The sequence below is a fragment of the Vigna unguiculata genome, chromosome 3 (genome assembly GCF_037176805.1).
Source record: "Vigna unguiculata cultivar grain cowpea cultivar isolate G323 ecotype 2 chromosome 3, ASM3717680v1, whole genome shotgun sequence".
Classification (NCBI taxonomy): Eukaryota; Viridiplantae; Streptophyta; class Magnoliopsida; order Fabales; family Fabaceae; genus Vigna; species Vigna unguiculata.
The window spans coordinates 29973969-29999446 of NC_140794.1; the positions used below are offsets into that span (position 1 = coordinate 29973969).

The following is a 25478-nucleotide window of genomic DNA, read 5'->3' on the forward strand; positions in this document are numbered from 1 at the left end:
CATGTGTTTTGTTTAAGATACGTTCATGCTTAATGTATGTAGCTTGGCTGTCACGAATTTAAGGATGTGTGCATTGCTTAATTGCATAATGAAGCTAGATTGTAATTTTCGCTTAGTGAATTATTATCTAGTGGATTGAGACAAGGCAGGGTTGGTGTTAATTTGGTGGCCTATGATAAGTGAAATTGCGTTTGAATCAGGGATGTCAATACGGTTTTAGTCACTGTAGCATTTAAATTAATCTATTGATTAGCATTCCGAATCTGTCTGCCAACCCCCCCCCCCCCCCCCCCCCCGTGTGTTTTATTGTTGTGTTCATCTGGAAAATTCGCTTTGAATGAAAATATTGGTCGTTGGGAGACGACTTGGTTCACGTACTGCATTTAATATGTTTTAATTTGGTGGGGTACGACCTCTATCAAATTTGGCGCCGTTGCCGGGGACCAATCGTTTCGTTCATCGTAAAATTTCCAGTGTGTTTGTGTTTTGTGTTTTGGTGTGTGTGTGTGTAGTTCAAGTGTGGTTGAGTTGGTATATGTTCATTGTGATGTTAATGTTGTGTTAAGTTCAGTGCCTGTTTCGATTCCTGTGTGTTTCTGTGTAGTGTAGTGAATAGTGTCGCGGCGCGCATGAATAGTGTCATTTGTAGTAGTGAATAGTGTTTGAATAATGTCCGAATCTGGCATTTAACTTCTGGATTTTTGTTTTGGTAGCTACGGAGCTTGTTTTGACTTGAAATTTTTTTCCCCCACTTCTAAGACGTTGAACTTGATAGGAAAAATAGCTAGAGCAGTTGGTATGGTCTGAGTTAAGAGATTCAAAAAAATTTTGGACTGATTTTTGGTAAAACTTCAGAGGACCATAACTCTTGCTCTGGTTATCAGAATCACTATTATTTTATATGGATTTGGGGTAGAATTTGATTTCTCACCTTGTTGGAACCCGCTTTGCTGGTTTGCAAACTCAGATTCTCCAGAAAATGCCATTTTCTACATTTCAGCAATGTTTTTTGTGATTTTTCTTCATTTTTTTTACGTTTGAAAAATTGAAAAAAATACTTGTGCTTTGAGTTTTGATCTGATTTTTTTTGTGCTTCTGTTTGACCACTCAAAGGAATATCCTACCAATTTTCAAGTCATTTGAAGGTCGTTTGAGTATACTTGTAGTTATACCCTTTGTTATGCCAATATCACTACAATTAGTGCTTTTTGGTGCATGACTAGGGGAAACCCAAGTGAATTACAACCATTTGACCCTGAAATTGATAGGACATTCCACAGAGGAAGTAGGCATCCTAGGAATCCATCTTTGCATGCCGAATATTCAGTGACATTTCCTGATTCTTCTGATTCTCATCACATTCCTGACACTCCTCATTCTTTGCATTCTGAGCATACTGTATATTCTGAGCATTTTCATACTGATAACATGGCTCAACCTCCTCCACCTCATGAGAGAACCATGAGTGAGCTCACTGCACCAGAGTTCACTTATGATAGTTTATGCATACAATACCCTGAGGAAGAGGTTCCATATGTGCTGAAAACTGGTTTAATACACTTGTTGCCAAAGTTTCATGGTCTTGCAGGTGAGGACCCGTGCAAACACTTGAAGCAGTTTCATGTCGTCTGTTCCACCATGAAGCCTGTAGATGTACAAGAGGACCATGTCATACTTGAAGGCTTTCCCTCATTCTCTGGAGGGTAATGCGAAAGACTGGCTGTACTACCTAGCACCCAGGTCCATCACAAGCTGGGATGACCTGAAGAGATTGTTCCTTGCCAAGTTGTTTCCTGCTTCAAGGACAACAGCCATACGGAAGGAGATTTCTGGCATCAAGCAGCAATCTGGGGAGACCCTTTATGAGTACTGGGAGAGGTTCAAGAATCTCTGTTCAAGCTGTCCACACCATCAGATTTCTGAACATCTCCTCTTGTAGTATTTTTACGAAGGCTTGCACCACATGGATCGAAATATGATTGATGCCGCAAGTGGTGGTGCCCTTGGTAACATAACCCCAGCTGCAGCCAGACAGCTGATAGAGAACATGGCTTCAAATTCTCAACAATTTGGCACAAGGAGTGATGCCATAGTTGTTAGAGGTGTTCATGATGTAGGAGCAGCCGAGTACACAAAGAAGTTGGAAAGTAAGATTGATGCTCTTACTACACTGGTCAATCAACTTGCTTCCAATCAGAGAGCTCCAGCTGCAAGAGTTTGTGGCCTTTGTACATCTGTTGATCATTTTACAGACTCTTGCCCAGCATTGCAACAACAGCCTTCTTCTTCTACACCAGTGGATACCCTTCAGGCCTATGCAACAAATATTTTCAACAACAATAGGCCTCAACAGCAACAACAAAACCACCATGATTTGTCAACCAACAGATATAATCCAGGATGGAGGAATCACCCTAATTTGAGATGGGGAAACCAGGGTAACCAGCAGCCCCAACAATTTCAAAATTTGCAACCACCTCCACAACAAAGAGTTGCACCTACACCACAAGCTGCTCCTGTTCCACCTGTACCCACACCAGCTCCTGCTGCAGCACCTGCACCTTCTTCTTCTACTTCATTGGAGGAGTTAGTCAGCATGATGACCCTTCAAAATATGCAATTTCAGCAGGAGACTAGGGCCTCAATCCAGAGTTTGACAAATCAAATGGGGCAGATGGCCACTCAGCTAAACCAGGCACAGGCTCAGAATTCTGACAAGCTTCCATCACACGGTGGAAAATCCTAGAAATGTGAGTGCCATTACTTTGAGATCTGGGAAGAACATTGAAGTTCCCACTTCCGAGCCTACACCTCCAAAGGAAGCCGACCCTGCCACACTTCAGAGCAAGCGTGATGCTCATGCAGCTGGTCCTTCCACATCGACTTCTACACCTTCCACCTCTACTGCTGCACCTTCCATACCTCTTCCTTTCCCTCCAAGAGCCATTCCAAGCAAAAAGATGGAAGAGGTTGACAGGGAGATCTTGGAAACTTTCAGGAAGGTGGAGGTCACCATACCTCTGTTGGATGCCATTAAACAGATTCCCAGATATGCAAAGTTCTTGAAGGAGCTATGCACGCACAAAAGGAGGTTGAAGGGAAACGAAAAGATCAGCATGGGCAGAAACGTGTCAGCATTGATAGGTAAATCTGTTCCTCAGATTCCTGAGAAGTGCAAGGACCCAGGTACATTTTGTGTACCTTGCATCATAGGTAACAATAAATTTGAAAATGCAATGCTTGATCTTGGTGCTTCAATAAATGTAATGCCTCTATCTATTTTTAAATCTCTTTCTCTTGGACCCCTGCAACCTACGGGTGTGGTGATTCAGTTGGCAAATAGAAGTGTTGCCCACCCCGCAGGTTTGGTTGATGATGTTTTGGTTCGTGTTGGTGAATTGATTTTCCCTGCCGATTTTTACATTCTTGACATGGAAAAGGGATTTTCACATGGTTCTGCACCAATCATTTTAGGCAGCCCATTTTTGAAAACTGCACGAACCAAAATTGATGTCCATGCAGGTACTTTGTCCATGGAGTTTGATGATATTGTTGTGCGATTCAACATTCTGGATGCCATGAAACATCCTTCTGAGGATCATTCTATTTTTCACGTGGATATTATTGATGATGCTGTTGATGGATTGATTTCTGATTTCCACTCTTTGCATGCATTAAAACATTCATCCGTGTCTGAGTTATCTGAATTTGCATGCATTGATGTTCTTGATTCTGATTCTGCTTCTAATTCTGCTGATGCTGAATATGATGTGGATAATATTGAATCTAATGAGTTTGACTCTCTGGATGTTGTACCTATTCACTTTGATGTTATACAATCAGGTTGCACTAACCATGTTGCAGGAAGTACACATGCATCTGATTGTTATGCTCAGGTACAAGCTGTGGAACCCATTTCTCCCTCCCTTCTGGTTCCTGATATTCAGCCAGCATCCAGTAGTACTCCAGAGTTAAAACCACTGCCAGACAACCTCAAGTATGTCTACTTAGAGGAGGAGGACAAACTGCCTGTCATCATTTCCACCTCCCTCACTGCTGAACAAGAGCAGAGGTTGTTGCAAGTTCTTAAGAAGCATAAGAAGGCAACTGGATGGACATTAGCTGACATCCCTGGTATTAGCCCATCAACATGCATGCACAGGATATTGTTGGAAGATGGAGCAAAGCCAGTGAGACAGCCACAGAGGCGACTCAACCCTGTCATCTCGGATGTTGTAAAGAAGGAGGTGACCAAGCTTCTACAAGCTGGGATCATCTACCCCATTTCTGACAGTCAGTGGGTTAGCCCCATCCATGTTGTTCCAAAGAAGACTGGCCTCACAGTAGTCAAGAACGAAAAAGAGGAGCTAATTCCAACAAGAGTGCAAAACAGTTGGAGGGTTTGCATTGACTACAGAAGGCTAAATCAAGAAACCAGAAAAGACCACTTCCCCCTGCCTTTTATTGATCAAATGCTTGAGCGCTTGGCAGGTAAGTCCCACTATTGCTTTCTTGATGGGTTTTCTAGTTATTTTCAAATTCACATTGCACCTGAGGACCAAGAGAAAACCACATTCACCTGCCCCTTTGGCACTTTTGCCTATAGAAGGATGCCGTTTGGCCTATGCAATGCCCCTGACACATTCCAGCAGTGCATGCTAAGCATGTTTAGTGATTTTCTTGAAAAATGCATAGAGGTGTTTGTGGACGACTTTACTGTATATGGGTCCTCATTTGATGCATGTTTGGATAGTTTGGACAGAGTTTTAAACAGGTGCATCCAATCTAACCTTGTTCTCAATTTTGAGAAATGTCATTTCATGGTAGAACAAGGCATAGTATTGGGGCACATAATTTCAAAAAAGGGCATTGAAGTTGACCCTGCCAAGATCTCAATTATTTCACAATTGCCTTACCCCTCTTCTGTGCGAGAGGTTCGTTCTTTTCTTGGCCATGCAGGGTTTTACAGGCGCTTCATTCAAGACTTCAGTAAGAAGGCCCTCCCACTGTCCAACCTATTGCAAAAGGATGTTGACTTCATCTTTGATGAAGGATGCAAAGAGGCTTTTGATTGCCTCAAGAAGGCCCTGACCACAACTCCAATCATTCAGGCGCCCGACTGGACAGCCCCATTTGAGCTTATGTGTGATGCATCCAACTATGCATTAGGGGTTGTTCTAGCTCAAAGGATTGATAAGCAGCCGAGGGTAATCTACTACGCCTCCAGGACATTAGATGTTGCCCTATCAAATTACACCACAACAGAAAAAGAGCTCCTTGCGGTAGTTTTTGCACTTGAAAAGTTTCGCTCTTATCTGCTTGGTTCTCCTGTTGTTGTGTTTACTGACCATACAGCTCTTAAGTACTTGTTGAAGAAGGCAGAATCAAAACCTCGGCTGATAAGATGGATGCTCTGGCTCCAAGAATTTGATTTGGAGATCCGTGATAGGAGCGGAGCACAAAACCTGGTTGCAGACCACCTAAGCAGGATTGAGAGGTCTACCGATGATGCTTCACCGATCCGGGATGACTTTCCCGATGAAAGTTTGTTCACACTCTCTACTTCTTCCTCACCTTGGTTTGCTAACATTGTTAATTATCTTGTTGCTTCTGTTTTTCCTCTCCTAGCATCCAGAGCTCAATGTGATAAACTCAAGAGCGATGCTAGGTATTACATTTGGGATGACCCCTATCTGTGGAAAATGTGCAGTGATCAGGTTACCAGGAGATGCATTCCGGACCATGAGATTGACTTGGTCCTCAAATTTTGTCATTCATCTGCACCTGGTAGTCACCTTGGCACACAAAGGACAGCTCGTAAGGTGCTAGATTGCGGATTTTATTGGCCCACCATCTTCAAAGATGCGTGGAGGATTTGTAGCACATGTGAGGAATGCCAACGAGTAGGAGGAGCCATTTCTTGGAGACAACAGATGCCTCAACAACCCATGCTATTTTGTGAGGTGTTTGACGTCTGGGGTATAGATTTCATGGGCCCTTTCCCTGTCTTTTTTGGTTTCACTTACATCTTGCTTGCTGTTGATTATGTTTCAAAATGGGTGGAAGCCAAAGCCACTAGAACTAATGATGCTCGAGTTGTTGTGGATTTTTTAGGTCTCACATATTTTGCAGGTTTGGAGTTCCTCGAGCTATTGTTAGTGACCAAGGCACCCATTTTTGCAACAGATCCTTGGGGGTTTTGCTTCAAAAGTATGGGGTTGTGCACAAACTTTCTACACCATATCACCCCCAAACTAATGGGCAAGCTGAGATCTCAAACAGAGAAATCAAGAGGATCTTGGAGAAGATTGTGCAGCCCAACAGGAAGGATTGGAGCAATAGACTTGAGGACGCTCTATGGGCTCACAGGACTACTTACAAGGCACCTATAGGGATGTCTCCTTATCGGGTTATCTTTGGTAAGCCATGCCACCTTCCAGTGGAGATAGAGCATCGAGCCTACTAGGCTGTCAAGTCATGCAACTTCTCTCTTGATCAAGCTGGGGAGGAAAGGAAGCTGCAGTTGAACGAGTTGGATGAGATCCGTTTGGAGGCATATCAGAACTCTATGTTCTACAAGGAGAAGACCAAGAGATTCCATGATAGCTCCATTGCTAGAAAGGAATTTGTTGTTGGTCAGCAAGTTTTACTGTATAACTCCAGACTTGGACTCATGGGGGGTAAGTTGAGATCAAAGTGGATTGGTCCTTTTGTTGTCACTAATGTTTATCCTTATGGTGTAGTTGAAATCAAAAGCCAGTCCACAGATAAGAGCTTCAAAGTGAATAGGCATCGTCTTAAGCCATTCCTCAGCAATCCTACCTTGGTGGATACTGTTGTGGAGGAAACTTCCCTGCTTGACCCCACTGCTGTTTCACCATGATTCAGGGAGTTTTCTTTCCCGTTCTTCCCCCTTCTTCTTTACTTTTATTGCACTTGTCCAGGTCTGTCTGTCTGTTGTTGTTTCTGTTTGTTTGTTTCATTATTGTTAATTTGTGTTAATTAGTGTGATGTTTTTGTTTTCTGTTTGGGACACTCACTTCACTTTTGGAGGATGAGTTGTTGGTTACTCTGTGGACTGATATCCTTGCTTTCTCTTTGCATGTCAAGTTGCTTTTGGAATTATTTTACCCTGTGTGAGAATTTGAGCCTCTCTCTGTTCTTTGATTGTGTGACAAATGCCTCTTGAATGCTTGCACAGTGGCCTTGGCTTGACTCTTTCTGAATGCTTTTCTGATTCACATGCATGTTGGGATATGATTTAGGCCATTTTGTTTTGTGAGCCTATAGCCAGATGAGCCTACCTTGAACTATTTTTGTTGATACCCCTTTTTGAGCCTGCACACCCTTTCATTGTTTTACAGCTCATTACAAGCCCTTAGCCTGAAAAACCATGATTATTCCTACCTTAGGAAATTTTGGAGCTTTGGAATTGTTTTGGGAATGGGTGCTCAATTAAGTGTGGTCGCGCACAACAAGTGTGGTTGTGCGCGCACTTGTTGTTGGTTCTTGGAATTGCTCATTTGTACACCAAAGTGGGATTTCAAAATTGTTGTTTCTCCGCATGTTATCTGTATAGAAAAAAAGAAAGAAAAAGAAAAAAAAAAGAAAAGAAAAGAGAATAAAGAAAAGAAATAAAAAGGAGTTTGGATTTGAGCATTGTGTGAGAACCGAAGTTGGAAGTGTTGGTGTTTGGGATTACTTTCATGATTGATCGAGACTTATTCCCCACTGCTCCTCTATTTCCTTGGTTGCTTTGCTACTTATCCATATGTTCCACACCTTGTCCTCAGCCCCATTACAACCTTGAAAAGTCCTTTTGATCTTGACCTGCATGTGTTTCTGGTTTGGTTGTTTGTTCTAGAGGCTTGCCAAGTCTGTTTGATGTTTGTTTTTCAGGGGTGCTTTGAGAGTAAACAGTAGCTTAGAGATTTGAGTGATACAGTGCATATTTCGTGAGGTTATGTTGTTTTCAATTCTCTCCTTAAGCTGAACTGAGTACTTGACATGTTTTGAACTGCTTGGATGATGTTCACGGATACCTTGCAACTTTGAATCCTTCTGTGTTAGATGTGTTTCCATTTGTCTGTGTCGAGTCCGTTTGTCATGTGTCTGTTTGTCTTGTGTCTTTTTGTCTCTCTTGTTATGTTTGTGATGTCCTTGCTTTGCTTTACTATTTAATTTTGCCTAGGAGTGCAAAAGGGTAAGTGTGGTCGATTTTGATGAGTCATTATTTTCTTCCATTTCACTAGCCTTTGTGTACCCATTAGACAGTTGATTAGTGCTTAATTGTTCATCATTAGAGTATTTTTCATCTGTTGGGCTTTATTGGGCCACTGTTCCGAATTTGGACTAATTTCACATTATTTGGCCTAATTTTTGTTGTTAATTATTTTTAGGTATTTGGGTGAAGCAATTTTGGAGCTTGTACATTAATATTTAGTTGAAGAAACTTTCCACATCATTGCCATATCATTTCCATGTCATTTCCACGTCAGCAAAGTCAATGGGTCAACATTTGAGGCCCAGAGTGGCATTTTTGTAATTCTGCTGCTCATAATGGCAGTTTTGTAATTCTGAGTGGCATAGGTGATATGACCACGAATTAGGTCTGCATGAGAAGGAAGCAGCCGCTCCATCATCTTCAACCTCTCTTCAAAACCTCCATTTTCGTTCTCCAAGCTTCCATGTACGTCCCCCTTGCGGTTTTTCACGTTTTTGGCTCATTTTTACCGTTTTTATGCATATTTGACAGCACCCATTGAGGGTTTTACGTTTGGAATTCGTTTTCTTGCTTGGGCAGTTCGTTTTGTGGTTTTTATTGACTTGGAACAATACCCATTCATGGGGTTTTCGCATTTATATATGATAACACCGTTTTGCATTCCATTTAAGCTTTGAAATCTCAATTTTTGCTCTTAAATTGCGTTTTCAGATTTGATAAGTTAGGGTTCTTGGTTCTGATTTTTGTGATTTCAGTTTTGAAGTGTTTAATTACTCATTTCCATGTCTAGCTAAATTCGTGTATTGACTCCTTGATGAAAAATGCAATGAAGCTTTGAGGTTGTGCTTGTTTTGTGAAATCTGCCATGTTTTTGTTCTGAATTCGTGGAATGCATGTGGTGAATCTGTCAATGCTTAATTTACAGAGTAATTGCATGTGTTTTGTTTAAGATACATTCATGCTTAATGTATGTAGCTTGGCTAGGAAAGTTTCAAGTTCCCTTGGCTAGGAAAGACTTGGTATGTAAGCAATCCAAGTGATTCACCTCTCTTTCCTGGAGGAGAACTAAAAGCTTTTGCTATCTACTTCTCCTTTGAAATTTTCTTTTAAAGACCAAAGTCTTCTAAAATCTTAAAAATAAAAAATAAAAAAATGTCTCAACCTCCTTCTCAATGTATGAGTGCTTCAAATAAAGAAGAAATAAGTTTGAAACAAATTGCCTTTGATTTGAAGCACTACTACGTTGGAAGGAAGATGAAATAATTACAAGGGAAAGGGAAAAACAAGAAAGAGATAGGTTTCATCAACTTTTAGATGAAGAGAGGAGGGGAACAAGAAATATGGAAAGGTTGCATGAGAGGATGAGTAATAGGAGTCAACATTTGTACTCCCACACTCCAACACTAGTCACACACTATGAAGAAGATAGTAGACTAGTTGACAACTTCTATCAACCTCCTCCTCCTCTAAGAAGAGAAAGAAGACAGCCAAGGGAACCAAGAGTCATTAGAATAGACCTCCCTCACTTTTATGGGAAAGATGATGTGGAAGCTTATCTTGATTGGGAAATGAAGGTTGAGCAACTCTTTGCTTGTCATCAAATAAGTGAGGAGAGGAAAGTACCCTTAGCTACCCTTAGCTTCCAGCGCAATGCTATGTATTGGTGGACTGCCCTCGAAAGAGATAGGAGAATCAATCAAAGTCCCGAGGTCAAATATTGGAATGGCCTCAAAGGAGCCCTTAGGAGAAGACATATTCCCTCCTATTTTCATAGAGAGCTAATGGATAAGGTCCAAAGATTCCATCAAAATAAAATGAAAGTGGAAGAATATAGACAAAAGATGGAGTTATATATGATGAGGGCTGGGATTAGGGAGTCCGAGGATACCACCATTGCAAGGTTTCTTAGTGGCTTAAGTCTTGAGATAAGAGATAGAGTAGAATTGTTGCCCTACCAAGACTTAAATGACTTGGTTAAACTTTGCATAAAGGTAGAGCAACAAATTCTAAGGAAAAATTTTCGAAATGACTACTCTAACTCTTATACCAAGAAAGAATTCAAGAGGGAGGGTAAGCAAGTCAAAGAGGAACCCTCCAAAAGTTTCAAGGAAAAGGAGAAACCAAGGGAAGGCACATCTTCACGCACTCGCACTAGTGAAATCAAATGTTTCAAATGTCTTGGTAGAGGTCATGTTGCATCTCAATGCCCCACCAAAAAGACCATGATCTTAAGGGGTGTTGACCACTATAGTAGCCAAGATGAGCAAGAAAGTGAGAGTGAGACTTCTAGTGAGGAGTATAATGATGAGGCTAAGGAAATTGCCTATCCTTGTGAAGGAGACCTTCTAATGATTAGAAGACTTCTTAGCAACCAACCCATTCCAAAAGAGCCAACACAAAGAGAGAACATCTTTCATACAAGATGTAAAATTTTAGAAAACACTTGTTCTCTCATTGTTGATAGTGGTTCATGTTGCAATTGTTGTAGTACAAGGTTGGTTGATAAGTTGGCTTTGACTATCATTCCCCATCCAAAACCTTACAAATTGCATTCGCTTAATGAAAATGGGGATTTGACAATCCAAAATCAAGTGAAGGTCAAGTTATCCATAGGGAAATATGAAGATAGTGTGCTATGTGATGTAGTACCTATGGAAGCTTGCAATGTTTTATTGGGAAGACCTTGGCAATTTGACAAGAAAACCATGCATAATGTTGTTACCAATGAAATCACCTTCACTCAAAGGATAGAAAATTTGTCTTGCATCCTTTATCACCATCCCAAGTGGTAGAGGATCAAATCCAAATGAGAAAGAACTTGGAAAAGGAGAGAAAACAGGATAAAAAAAAAGTCCTCCCTCTCTTCCAAAAAAGTAACTAAAGATGAATCTGAGGTGGGAGAGATTGGTGTTCCTTCTCCCAAGGTCATTCAACATGAGAACATTTTGACTATAAAATCTTTGAACCAAGTTCTCAATGATGAACAACCTTCATGCCTCTTGTTGTGTAAAGGAACACTCACATGCACTGCCACATTTCTTGAACTTAAGAGTCTACCTCCTAAAATTGAAAATCTTTTGAAAGAGTTTGAGGATATATTCCCTAAGGAAGGGCCAATTAGGCTTCCTCCTTTTAGAGGAATTGAGCATCAAATAGATTTAGTGCATGGGGCAAGTCTTCCAAATAGACCAGCCTATAGGACAAATCCTCAAGAAACAAAGGAGATAGAGTCTCAAGTGCAAGAATTGTTGGAGAAGGGTTGGGTTCAAAAGAGCCTTAGTCCTTGTGCTGTGCCTGTTTTGTTAGTGCCTAAAAAGGATGGAAAGTGGAGAATGTGTTGTGATTGTAGGGCTATAAATAACATCACCATTAAATATAGGCATCCAATCCCTAGGCTTGATGACATGCTTGATGAGTTACATGGGTCCCTCGTGTTTTCTAAAATTGATCTAAAGAGTGGTTATCACCAAATAAGAATCAAAGAAGGTGATGAGTGGAAAACCGCTTTTAAGACCAAATTTGGACTATATGAGTGGTTGGTGATGCCCTTTGGGCTTACTAATGCACCTAGCACATTCATGAGGCTAATGAACCATGTCCTTAGAGAGTGCATAGGAAAGTTTGTGGTTGTCTATTTTGATGTTATCTTGATTTATAGCAAGAGCTTGCATGAGCACATAGACCATCTGAGGTCTGTCCTTACCATCCTTAGGGTAAATAGTTTGTTTGCTAATAAAGAGAAATGTACTTTATGTGTAGATAGTGTAGTTTTCTTAGGTTTTGTTGTGAACAAAAATGGGGTCCATGTTGACCCTACAAAAATAAAGGCCATCCAAGAATGGCCTACTCCTAAAAATGTTGGAGAGGTTAGGAGCTTCCATGGTTTGGCAAGCTTTTATAGGAGGTTTTTTCCTAACTTCTCTACTTTGGCTTCACCCCTCAATGAACTTGTCAAGAAAGATGTATCTTTTAATTGGGGTGAAAAACAAGAGTCTGTTTTTCAACAACTCAAGGAAAATCTCACCAATGCACCCATTCTAGCTTTACCAAACTTTTCAAAAACCTTTGAGCTAGAGTGTGATGCATCCGGTGTAGGAATAGGTGCTGTGTTGTTGCAAGGAGGGCACCCAATTGCTTATTTCAGTGAAAAAATTCATGGTGCCTCCCTCAACTATCCCACCTATGATAAGGAAATGTATGCCTTAGTTAGGGCCCTTCAAACTTGGGAACACTACCTTGTGTCCAAAGAGTTTGAAATTCATAGTGACCATGAGTCGCTAAAATATTTGAAGGGCCAACATAAGCTGAATAAAAGACATGCTAAGTGGATGGAATTCTTGGAACAATTTCCTTATGTGATAAAGTACAAGAAGGGCAAAAGTAATGTGGTGGCTAATGCCTTGTCTAGAAGGCACACCTTGTTTTCAAAATTGGGAGCCCAAATTCTTGGATTTGATCACATTCCAGAAATGTATAATCAAGATTCTGAGTTTTCCTCTACTTATGCTGAATGTATGGAAAGACCTCAAGGAGGTTTCTATGTGAATGAGGGGTATTTGTTTAAAGAAGGAAAAATTTGTATTCCCCAAGGTTCACAAAGAAAACTCCTTGTTCAAGAAACACATGAAGGGGGATTAATGGGTCATTTTGGGGTAGAAAAAACCCTAGGTCTTTTAAAAGAGAAATTCTTTTGGCCCCATATGAGGAAGGATGTCCAAAGGCATTGTAATAGATGTATTTCATGCTTACAATCTAAGTCTAAAACAATGCCTCATGGATTATACACTCCTTTGCATGTTGCTTCAGCCCCTTGGGAAGAGATAAGTATGGATTTTGTCTTAGGACTCCCAAAAACACAAAGGGGTTTTGATTCCATTTTTATGGTGGTAGATCGTTTTAGCAAAATGACACACTTTATACACTGCCACAAAGTGGATGATGCTAGCAACATTGCTAGGCTTTTCTTGAGAGATGTGGTCAAGCTTCATGGTATACTCCGCACCATAGTTTCTGATAGAGACACCAAGTTCCTTAGCCACTTTTTGAAAACACTTTGGTCAAGGTTAGGAACTAAGCTTAATTTCTCTACTTCATGTCACCCACAAACTGATGGGCAAACTGAAGTTGTTAATAGGTCTCTGTCTACTATGTTAAGGGCAATTTTGAAAGGGAACCACAAATCTTGGGATGAATGCCTTCCCCATATTGAGTTTGCCTACAATAGAGTAGTTCATAGGACTACTAAAATCTCTCCATTTGAAGTTGTTTATGGCTTTAATCCTCTCACTCCCATGGACTTGCTACCACTTCCTACATCTTTTGATTTTATTCATAAAGAAGGGGTGGCAAAATCTGATTTTGTTAAAAAGATGCATGAAAAGATTAAAAGCCAAATCCAGCAACAAACAGAGAGGTATGCTAAGTATAACAATAAGGGGAAGAGGGAAATGATTTTTGCAGAAGGGGATTGGGTGTGGCTACACCTTAGAAAAGATATATTTCCTAAGCAAAGGAACTCTAAACTTAGTCCTCGAGGTGATGGTCCCTTTAAAGTGCTGAAAAGAGTAAATGATAATGCGTATAGGCTAGAGTTGCCTGAAGGCTATGATGTGCATGCCACCTTTAATGTTGCTAACTTAATACCTTTTGCAGGTGGTACAGATGATGAGGCAGAGACTACAAATTTGAGGACAAATCCTTCTCAAGAGGGAGGGGATGATGAGATGCCTCAAGCCAAGGGACCTACAACAAGAGCCATGGCTAGGAGAATACAAGAGGAATGGGCCTTAAATGCGCATGCAAGGCCCAAGATGAACTTCACATGGGCCAAGGAAGATGTGAAGACCTAGCCTAGGACATTTTGCTTGTAAATAATAGATTAGGATTTTATTTGGGCTTTGTATTTTGGGCCCAGTAGAATAGGGTTTTCTTTGGGCCATGTATTGGGCCTTAGAGGAAATTGGGCTTTAGAAGTAATTTTGGACCAAAAAGGGGAATTGGGCCAAATGGGCCAAGAGTAGTGTGTCTACTCTAGAAAAGCCTAGAAGCTTCTCAAACTTGCTCTCCAAGGATGAGAGTTAGCTTCACATGGCAAGACAAGTGTGACTTGCTTAGGTGGCAAGTCACACCTCCCACATGCTCCTTTTTGGCTCCAAAATTCAACTTTCTAGACTCCTTTTTCCCTCCACTTTTTGGAGACCCCTTGGTCTCATTTTAGCCTATAAATAGAAGGCTTAGGAGATGTATTTTTCAGCTTGAAATTGAGTAATGAATTGCTGCCCAAATTTGTGCACAAATCTCTTTTGAGCTCACCTTAGAGTAAACTCTTCTCTAGTTTACTCTAGTCTTCTTCCTTAGGAGTTGGCCTACACCAAACCAAACACCTTAAGCTTCTTTCCTTCATGCTTCCGCATCCAACACCATCCATAGAGCCTCAATTCTTCATGCAAGGTTCAATGGAGACAAGAAGAAGCCATCACTAGGCGGTTCCTCTCCAGGAACCCAAAAACAAGTAGAAATGGAATGGGTCGCCTGGTGACTTTGAAGGCCCGCCAGATGATTTCTGGAAAATTTCTAGAAACATGAAATTGCACAGTTTTATCATAATTATGGCATCCAAATAATTAACCAATCATACAATAATAATAACACGAAAGAAAACAGCGGAGTCCAGCTCCCCTAACCTGGATTCCTCGCTTTAAAATAGATGATTCTAGAGTTCTTCCTTGATCACCAATTTCCTCCCTTGGCTCCAACCCAATTCAGCTCATTTGCTTACTCTCTAATCACTTTGTTTCCTTTGAATTCGTGTTGCTTACAACACTCTAATTTTCCAGTCTCAAAAACCCTTCCAATTGATTTAGTTTGCCTTTTTATTATGGTCCTTAATTGTGGTTAATGGCCAAAAACGAAAATGGCATTAAAAATGAATGTAATTGCCATTCAAATTTCATTATGAGTTGTTTTTCAGTCACTTTTGGTTGCTTTTTGGCTAGCTAAGGTTCCTATGCCTCTTCACCTTCATGCCACAAGAAATTTTGGGAAAAAGGAAGCTTAAAATGGTTCTACCAACCATTTAACCAATTCATGTTTCATGATGATTAATATAATTCTATGATTATATTATCACTCAACATGATCAAGCATATTATAAAAAATAATAATAATTTAAATAACACACCAATGGCATACATAGAACTTGAACCCAAGTCCTCTCACACATTTAAGTACTCTCAACCACTTGAGCTAGTACTTTTTCACGTCATAGCAATTCGCATTAAATGCCTTAAAGGCTCCTACTACCCGCATTTATTAAATAATTATTTAATTAATTATTTAAATTTCTCGGGTCTTACATTCCCCCAACTCCCACTATTTGATCCTCACGTACCTGAACGTCGTCCTCCTCTTACACAAGTGTAAGACTTGCAATGTACTTCCTTAACTGTAAATCATATATACAAGTTTGGCAAGTGCGATGATAAAACGATCTCATAGGCTGTTGGACCTATCTTTCATGTTATCTGCTAAGGTCCAATGAATTTCCGAGTCTGCTTCCTTAGTTTGATCGTTCTTTCGTTGCCAGTAATTGGAGTAATCATGAGAATCGCATTCTCTCCACCCTAAAACTTCCATGGCCTTCTCCTCATATTTGCATACAACTTTTGTCTGCTCTGTGGCGCGTTCATCTAATCTTGGATTAAACGAGATTTCTCCGTGGTCTGCTATAGGAACTCAGTCTAATAATTGCCAACTCCCAATCCTAGTATTCACACATATATATTTTGCCTCTTTTATAACCCAACGCCTTATATAATCTGATTCTGATCTTGATTAGTACTTCACTTAAGTAGTTTAACTCACTAGCTTCTTCTTAGCGATCCATTAAAATGTGCAATCCTTCTGGTGGTTTCATTGAGTCCTTAACATTATGTCTTCGAGATCTTGTTTCACCCACTTCTCTTTCTTCTCCTGTTCATCTCGTCTTGTTCAACTCTGTAACATCCCATCAGGATATTACGGATTTAAAGTGAATAAAAGAAATTAAATAAATAAAATCATAAAGACATCACAATTATTGAATAAACCTCATTTCCCAAAAGTGCAGGAAATTTAAACTTTTATAAAATCAAGGGATAAAACCAAAATCCATAATTACAAAAGTGGAATTACCTATGCTATCCCCCGCTCTGTGTCTAAGCATCACCAGCACCACCTGCATCAACATCCTCTGTTCACGTGTACCGCGCACACGATCATCGCCAAACACAAGCAGATAGGGTGAGCTTAATAAAATCAACATACAAACATATTGATATACATATATGTAGTCACTTATAATTTTTATGCAAACATCCAAATAAAATCTCTCACTCTATTCCATATTACCTGGCCACAACCAGATCATTCGTGTTCTACCTCTGTTGATAATTACCCAAAGGTAATTTGCTGCCAAACCTATCAGCCACAACCGACAAAGCACGTGCGGGAAACCATTGCTACGGATCATACACCGTAACGCCAGGTGGATTTCCCAAATACGAACATAAGTCGTATTGTCCCAAGACCACCAAACTCGTCAACTATTTACTGAAGAGGGCAATCTATCTGAACCCATCGGTACTGGCCACAACCAGCACAGTCACACCGGTAACACTCGCCAACCCGAGCTCAACTCAAGGGTTCCTCGTGTTCATCCGCCATCCCGAGCTCAACTCGAGGGATGCCATTCCGAGCTCAACTCGAGGAATGCTACGTGCTTAACCCTTATCTCGAGCTCAACTCAAGGAACCCAACAATCTTACCTTTGAAGCATCACCAAAAGACTTGTAGATCACGCCTAAAAAAATCCAACAACTAGGACTTACAACAACCAAATAGCCTAGCGGAGGACACATACCGCTAGGCGCTAGCAGCTCCCAAACCGCCTGGCGGGGGACACGTACCGCCAGGCGCCAAGCGCCTAAGAGCCAACCATTCTGCAACCACCGCCTGGCGGAACAATCCACACCGCCAGGCGGACACGCTCCAGGGCTATTGTTTCCGTCGCTATCGCCTGACATGACCTTCCCCTCCGCCAGGCACCACCAAGTCCAGGACCCCACTATTTCCTTGCTATCGCCTGACGGCCTAACCCCCACCGCCAGGCGCCATACTAGTACACCACTTTCAAACTCAACCTTTCTACTAAATCCAGTGTACACAGTCTATATCCATAATCTTTGCACACTTTCAAAATCTAAATTCCACTATACTCCAACTTATTCCACTCTCAAGTTATATAGTCATGCTTATTACCAGATTATCATTATGTTAACATTTCCAACTCTCCATAACATGCATCCTCACTTTTCTAAAATCCAATAAGTTCCAGCAACTCTCGCAATGCCTATAATTCTGGTTTCCTGAGATGGCGCCTGGCAGCAAGACCCGTGCCGCCAGGCGATGCATACGGTTCTAGGCAATTTCCCAGAACTCCCGCACCTGCACTACTCTTTTCTTCCAACACTTTCCCAATGCAGATTGATCACACTCTTACAATTGTTTAGCAACCCCAACCAAAATGATTAGTCCATTTCAACAATAGAATTACTCGATTACATTTCCGCTATTTGATTCCAAGACCTACAATTCTCACATCATTAAACAAACCAAAACCTCAAAATCATCAAAATCGAACCAAACTAATTTGCGTCGCCTGGTGGTTCAACAGTCACCGCCAGGCCCTTCATCACAAAACTCAGAAAACTGGTGAAAAGCTTTGTGTCACCTGCCGGTTGGGAGCTTACCGCCAGGCGGTTCCTTGCAGGAACCCAGAAATGCCAAGAACATGATGTGTCGCCTGGCGGCTATGCGTAGCCCGCCAGGCGATTTCTGGAATTCTTCCAAAAACTCATGAATTCGAACAGAATCCAAGATTGGTCATACAATTCAAGATATACATTATGTAATTTAATCACATATATCAATGAAACGAGTAAAACTCCCCTAACATGGTTTTCCTTCGCTTAAAGCTTTTGACAATTAAAAGTTCTCCCTACACCAAGTGCCTCCTTAGCCTCCTCTCAATTCAGCCCCCAAGAATGTCACTCAAACCTCACAATGTCTCAAATTTCGTGCTCTCTTTTTGAGTATCTTTTCCAGCCTTGCAAAACCCTCTCTATTAACCCAATTTTGCTTTTTAAAGGGTGCCTAAAAAACTAGGTTAATTACCTAGAACGAAAATTGAGTTTTAATTAGTTGTTAATGACATTTACCATCTCATTATGGCTATTTTCCAACCACCTCTCAGCTGTCACACTACTAGGGTTTTCCCTCAACCTTTCATATTCAAACCAAAGCCAAAAATACCAAAATATAAGGTTTTAATTTGGATTCTCCAAGGTTTGAACCTATCAACATTCTAATGCCAAGTCAATGCTAAACCATCAAGCCATTTCATGTTTCTTGCTAACTAATACACTTCAAGCATTATATCATAAGAAACATGGTTAAACATATTATCAAAACCATAATAATTAAATAATACACAATTGGCATACATAGGACTCGAACCCAAGTCCTCTCACACAATCAAGTACTCTCAACCACTTGAGCTAGTACTTTTCCACGTCATACCAATCAGAATTTATTGCCATAAAGGCTTCTACTACCCGCATTTATTAATTAATTATTTATTTAATTAATTAAATTTTGCGGGTCTTACAAACTCTACGCTCCTCCTTAACCAAACATACTCTGGGATGGTTTAACATATCACTACCTCCCTCGCAAGATCTATTCAACTTGTTATTCTGACAATTTCACTGAGTCTACACTGCTACCTCTCCTATAACTCCTCCATCTGCTTCTTTAATTTTACACCCTCAGTAGAAACGATCTCATTAGAGACAATTCCTATTTGTTCTGCTTCACACATCAACGTTCTAGTGAACCCCATCACTCATAGATTGAAATTCTAGCACCTGCTCCAGAAACATGTCTAAGAGATCTTTCACAACTACAATCCCTTGCCTTTATATTTCATCCATCTTTGTTAGCCGACTCAGATTGCCATGACGTTCTTCCCCTTTTTTCTTCTTGATCAACAAATTGTACTCCACGATCGGTTTATCTCCTTTGTGTCATCTACGCCACTTTGTGGGTATCCCCCCGCTCCGGGAAAGAAAGCAGGGAATAACCAATTTTCCTTGCATTTCTGCCCCAATCTTACAAAGGAGTCGATTCCAATTAGTATCGAGGTTGAATCCTTTGATCCCTAGTAGACCACCATACGAGAATACTTCTCCCTTTTCGGTTTAATCATCCAAGCGATCAACGTTGTAGAAACGATCTCATTAGAGACAATTCCTCTTGGTTCTGCTTCACACATCAACGTTGTAGTGAACCCCATCACTCATAGATTGAAATTCTAGCACTTGCTCTAGAAATGTGTCTAAGAGATCATTCACAACTACAATCCCTTGCCTTTATATTTCATCCATCCTTTTCGATTTCGACCCTCAATAGAAACGATCTCATTAGAGACAATTCCTCTTGGTTCTGCTTCTCACATCAACATTGTAGTGAACCCCATCACTCATAGATTGAAATTTTAGCACCTGCTCCGGAAACATGTCTAAGAGATCTTTCACAACTACAATCCCTTGCCTTTATATTTCATCCATCTTTGTTAGCCGACTCAGATTGCCATGACGTTCTTCCCCTTTCTTTCTTCTTGATCAACAAATTGTACTCCACGGTCGGTTTATCTCCTTTGTGTCATCTACGCCACTTTGTGGGTATCCCCCTGCTCCGGGAAAGAAAGCAGGGAATAACCGATTTTCCTTGCATTTCTACCCCAATCTTACAAAGGAGTCGATTCAATTAGTATCGAGGTTGAATCCTTTGATCCCTAGTAGACCACCATACGAGAATACTTCTCCCTTTTCGGTTTAATCATCCAAGCGATCAACATTGTAGAAACGATCTCATTATAGACAATTCCTCTTGGTTATGCTTCACACATCAACATTGTAGTGAACCCCATCACTCATAGATTGAAATTCTTGCACCTACTCCAGAAATGTGTCTAAGAGATCTTTCACAACTACAATCCCTTGCCTTTATATTTCATCCATCCTTTTCGATTTCGACCCTCAATAGAAACGATCTCATTAGAGACAATTCCTCTTGGTTCTGTTTCACACATCAATGTTGTAGTGAACCCCATCACTCATAGATTGAAATTCTAGCACCTGCTCCGGAAACATGTCTAAGAGATCTTTCACAACTACAATCTCTTGCCTTTATATTTCATCCATATTTGTTAGCCGACTCGGATTGCCATGACGTTCTTCCCCCTTCTTTCTTCTTGATCAACAAATTGTACTCCATGGTCGGTTTATCTCCTCTGTGTCATCTAAGCCATTTTGTGGGTATCCCCTCGCTCAGGGAAAGAAAGCAGAGAATAACCAATTTTCCTTGCATTTTTGCCCGAATCTTACAAAGGATTCGATTCCAATTAGTATCGAGGGTGAATCCTTTGATCCCTAGTAGACCACCATACAAGAGGCCACATGTTCAACCCTTTTACATGTTCTAGAAGCACCCCTTATATAGAAGAGTTTAGGGGCCTCTAAGCAAATCAAAGATACCTAAGGATGTCTCTACAAAAACCTAACTCTAGCTTCTAGAAACTAGGTCAAATAAGGTTACTAAAATAAAAGACAAAAGAGCCAACTATGGTGTGTGCAAGGCTAATTTCGTTCTAGCACAAAAGGAGACAAAGAATGTGTCTCATATATCTTATATTTATGCCTTTGCTTTACTCTTTCCTCCACATCATTTATGCTCCCCAATCACCATGCGCCACCTAGCATTGCTTTCTTACTCCTAATTAACCTACAAAGCAAATCAACATAGATTAGCATGTTGGCTTAAGTCAAGTCACCTACATTCAACAAGTCAAACCTAGTCAAAGGTCAACAAGTCAACTAAAGTTGATTCAACTAAGTCAACTTAGGGAATCAAAAATAACAAATACAAATGAAAGGGATGAAAGATTAGTGAACTTCCTTTCTAAACATGCTTAGTCTTCTTAAGCATGTGCCTCCATCCTTGGTTGGGATCAATCCTTCATCATCCTCCCCTTCTTGGAGAGAATTTGACCACAAATTCTTTAAGCCTTTGTAGATGGAGCTTGACTTGATTTGGGGGAGGTTTTGTGCCTCCCTTTTAGAGCTCTTGTTCCATCCTTTCTAAGGGTACTACCCCTAGCTTTGGTTAGGCCATCCCTCGTTTCTAGACCATTCTTCCTCTCATGCTTGCGCATTGGGCCTTCCTTTTGAGCCTTACAAGTGAAGGAAGAATGGTGATGTCCATCTTGCTTTGGAAATCTTTTTTTGGAGGCAAGTAATACTTTGGAGGTAACTTGCTCTTTTTCTTTTTCATGTTTTCTCTTATCTTTCACTTTATTTTGGTCCTCATTTGCTTGATTGGGTGAGAGAGGTAGGAGTGTGAACTTCTTGCCTTGGAAGGAGAAAGCATAGGTGTTAGCATGGCCATCATTAAAGACTTTTCTATCAAATTGTCATGGCCTACCTAGCAAAATATGTGTTGCTTCCATAGGCACAACATCACATAACACCTCATCTTTAAAATTTCCAATTGAAAAGTTAATGAGGACTTGTTGAGTTACTTTAATGTCTTCTAATTTAAACCATGATAGCTTGTAGGGCTTGGCATGAGGGATAGTTTTCAAGCCAAGCTTGTCCATAACCCTTGTGCTAGCCACATTTACATAACTTCCATTATCTATGAGGATGGGACATAGTTCGTCATTGATAATGCACCTTGAATGAAAAAGGTTTTGTCTTTGAGAAGGGTCAAGTTCCTTGGAAACTTGTCTTAGTTGGGGCCTTATCATTAACAATCCACCTTCAAGGGGTTTAATCCTTTCACTTGAAGAAGAAGTGTGGGAAGAAGTACTTTTGGGGGAAGGGTGAGAAGAATGTTCACTCTCTACTTCTCTTTTGAGGTTTAAGGCCATGGTTCTTTTGGTGGGACAATTTGAAGCCATGTGCCCATATCCCAAACACTTAAAACATTTTATAGACCTTGTCCTTGTACCTTGAGAAGAATTAGGAGTTTCATTAGAAGGCTTAGACGAATTAGTCCTACGAGGAGGGTCTTGGGAACTCTTGAGTGGTGATTTATCATGTTTTCTTTCTTTATCTTTCCAAGTACTAGAATAGTAGTCATTGTATGAACCACTCCCCTTGGCCTTCTTTTTCTTTTGCAATTGAGTTTCAACTTTGATGGCCAAATGTAAAACTTTGTCAAGAGAGGAGTACTCATATAACTCTACTAAATCTTGTATGTCCCTCCTTAACCCACTAAAAAATCTAGCTACCTTTTCCTCTTCATTTTCAAATTGGAGTCCTACACACATGGACCCTTGTTGAAGCCTTTGGGGCTTCAAAAGAGTCTCCCTCCTATAATAGGAAGGAACAAATCTAGCGCGTATTAAACTTTTAATGTCCATCCAAGAAGCCGCGGGTGGCCCTTGGTCATAATTCTTACAAAATTTATGCCACCAAGTATTGGCATACTCCAAAAATCCTAAAACTACTAGATCAACTTAGGCTTGATCCTTTACATGATTTTCATTGAAAATTTGCTCAACTTTAGCTTCCCAATCAAGGAAGATTTTGGGATCACTTCCACCATAGAACTTAGGAATCTTTGGAGTTTGCTTCTTTTGTTATGGGTTGCACCTAGAATGCCCTATTTTCCTAGCTTCTCTTTCTTGCTCTTTAGCTTCAAGCCTTTTGAATGTGCTCTTGGATTCTTAGGTCACTTTGCTCCTTGTCTTTTCTCAATTGTTCAAGGGACTCCTTCCTAGACAACTCCAAATCCCGAAGCAATCTCATCAATGTATTGTTTTTGTTTGGAGTAGGTGCATTTGATGAACTTGTCATGATTCCTACAACAAAACACTCAAAGCCAAGACAAAATAAATGAATTAGGTGTTAGACAACATGAAAACTGAGACCAATTCCAACCCAAAATGCAACCCAAGTGTTTAGATCACACTCCCAAAGTAATAAGGCAAGGCTAGCACTCAAAATCCATCATAGGATTGAAGAAAACACCTTTAAAAACTTGTGCAAAAACTTTCAAATGCAAGACAAGTGATTCGGCCACAACACCCCAAGAGTTTCAAGAAAAGAAAATTACTAAGACAAAACAAAGAACACCTAGTAACAAGCAAGAAAAGGACAAAAACAAGGAAAGCTAAACTCTAAAGAAGAAAAGTTTGAGACAAAACTTTTAACAAGACTAAAACAAGAAAAGAACATTTTAAAGACTCTATGGAAAGTACTTGACAAGCATCTTCAAGTCTTAAATCATGCATACACCAAGAAAGATCATAACCATAGAAAACCAAGAACAATTAAAGGAAGAAGAAAACATAAAATGGAAATGAAAGAAATGGTAAAAATGTGAGAAGCACGCCACTACAAGGCTAGGCTAGAAGCCATGGCAACCTTGAAGATGAGTGGATATGGGCCGCCACTTGCTATGCAAGATAAGGCTTAAAAGTATTCACTCCCTAGGGAGGAAACTCTCACAAATGGTTGATACACAAGAGTGTTTTTACTTCAAAATGTTCAATCCTTTTACATGTCTAGGAGCACCCCTTATATAGAAGAGTTTAGCGGCCTCTAAGCAAATAAAAGATACCTAAGGATGTCTCTACAAAAACCTAACTCTAGCTTCTAGAAACTAGGTCAAATAAGGTTACCAAAGGTACATAGGTACACTTGTTTTATGCCTTTTACTTTATGCTTTATGCCTTTGCTTTACTCTCTCCTCCACATCATTTATGCTCCCCAATCACCATGCGCCACCTAGCATTGCTTTCTTACTCCTAATTAACCTACAAAGCAAATCAACATAGATTAGCATGTTGGCTTAAGTCAAGTCAACTATAGTGAACAAGTCAAACCTAGTCAAAGGTCAACAAGTCAACTAAAGTTGATTCAACTAAGTGAACTTAGGGAATCAAAAATAACAAACACAAATGAAAGGGATAAAGGGTTAGTGAACTTCCTTTCTAAACATGCTTAGTCTTCTTAAGCATGTACCTCCATCCTTGGTTTGGGTCAATCCTTCATCACCTTTAACTATGGAATTTTTTTATGAATATAAGTTACTTTTATTTTTCATTCTATTTGCAAACAAAACTAAATTGTCTGTTTAATTTCATAAATAAAAGGTGAACATCACTTCATCATGTTAAAATTTTTTCAAAACACGTCCTTAAAACCCACAAAATTATTGTAAGTTATATCATTTTTCTACCACTTCAAGATTTTAATACATTAATTCATATGGAGATTTATTGATCATTATACAAAGTTAAATTATTTTGTATTTATGTTGCAAAAAACATCATTATGTTGCAAAAAACAGTTTCCTCACACTCTCTCTTTCTCAACAGAACACTCTGCTAGGGTTTAGGATTCATCCAAGTTCAACTGAGTTCAACCCCTTTCTTCCACTCACGTAAGTTACTTTCGATGCATACTATTCCCCTTTAGTTTAATCTTCGTGCTTGCTGTTAGGGTTCCTCGTACTAAACTCGTGCTCCCTCTGTATTGAGATTTTCAGGTAAGGGAAGCTAGGTTTTCGAGTTTTGAATCATCTTTTTTGTCTGTTTTTGAATCTACTTGGTGGTTGTATGGATTGTATGTTGCTGTGAACATGTGGGATGCCTTATGTGGTGATTTGGATATGAAAATGTAGTTATGCAGAGATCTGATACTCTCGCCCAAGCAAGCTTATCTCGCCTAAGCGACACTAGTAGAAACTCGCCCAAGCGAGCTTATCTCGCCTGGGCAAGAATCCCTCTCGCCTGAGCAAGACCTCTTGGCCTGAGCGAGAGTTGAGCGAGATAATGCTTGGGTACTGTTTCCATCTTTGTTTTTGGGTGTTTAATACATGTTTGGTTGGATTGGTATGTCAAAGTATGAAATGAATGAATATGCATGAGTTCTGGATGGTGGACTTGGATGATTCTTGGCATGAAATGAACATGAAGTGGTTGGTTATCAAAGTGGCATGGTTATGGCATGATAGAGGATTTGATGTGTTTATTGGAAATCTAACTTGTATGTGGTTAGGACGTAATTCCTTGAAATCTCTAGGTGAGAATTCAAAATGGTGCCTCAGTTGGTCAGAACGTAATTCCATGACCCCTGTTAGTAGG

The 25478-nt window shown here is 40.2% G+C and overlaps 1 non-coding gene and 1 pseudogene across 1 annotated transcript; one reads left to right on the plus strand and one right to left on the minus strand.

Annotated features, from left to right (window-relative positions):
• The first annotated feature begins 1076 nt into the window (after nucleotides 1-1076).
• On the plus strand, nucleotides 1077-25015 carry LOC146887689 (uncharacterized; annotated as a pseudogene).
• On the minus strand, nucleotides 1810-1918 carry LOC146887690 (small nucleolar RNA R71). The gene has a single exon (XR_014994143.1). It is a non-coding gene; the product is annotated as a small nucleolar RNA R71 (small nucleolar RNA).
• Nucleotides 25016-25478: the final 463 nt, after the last annotated feature.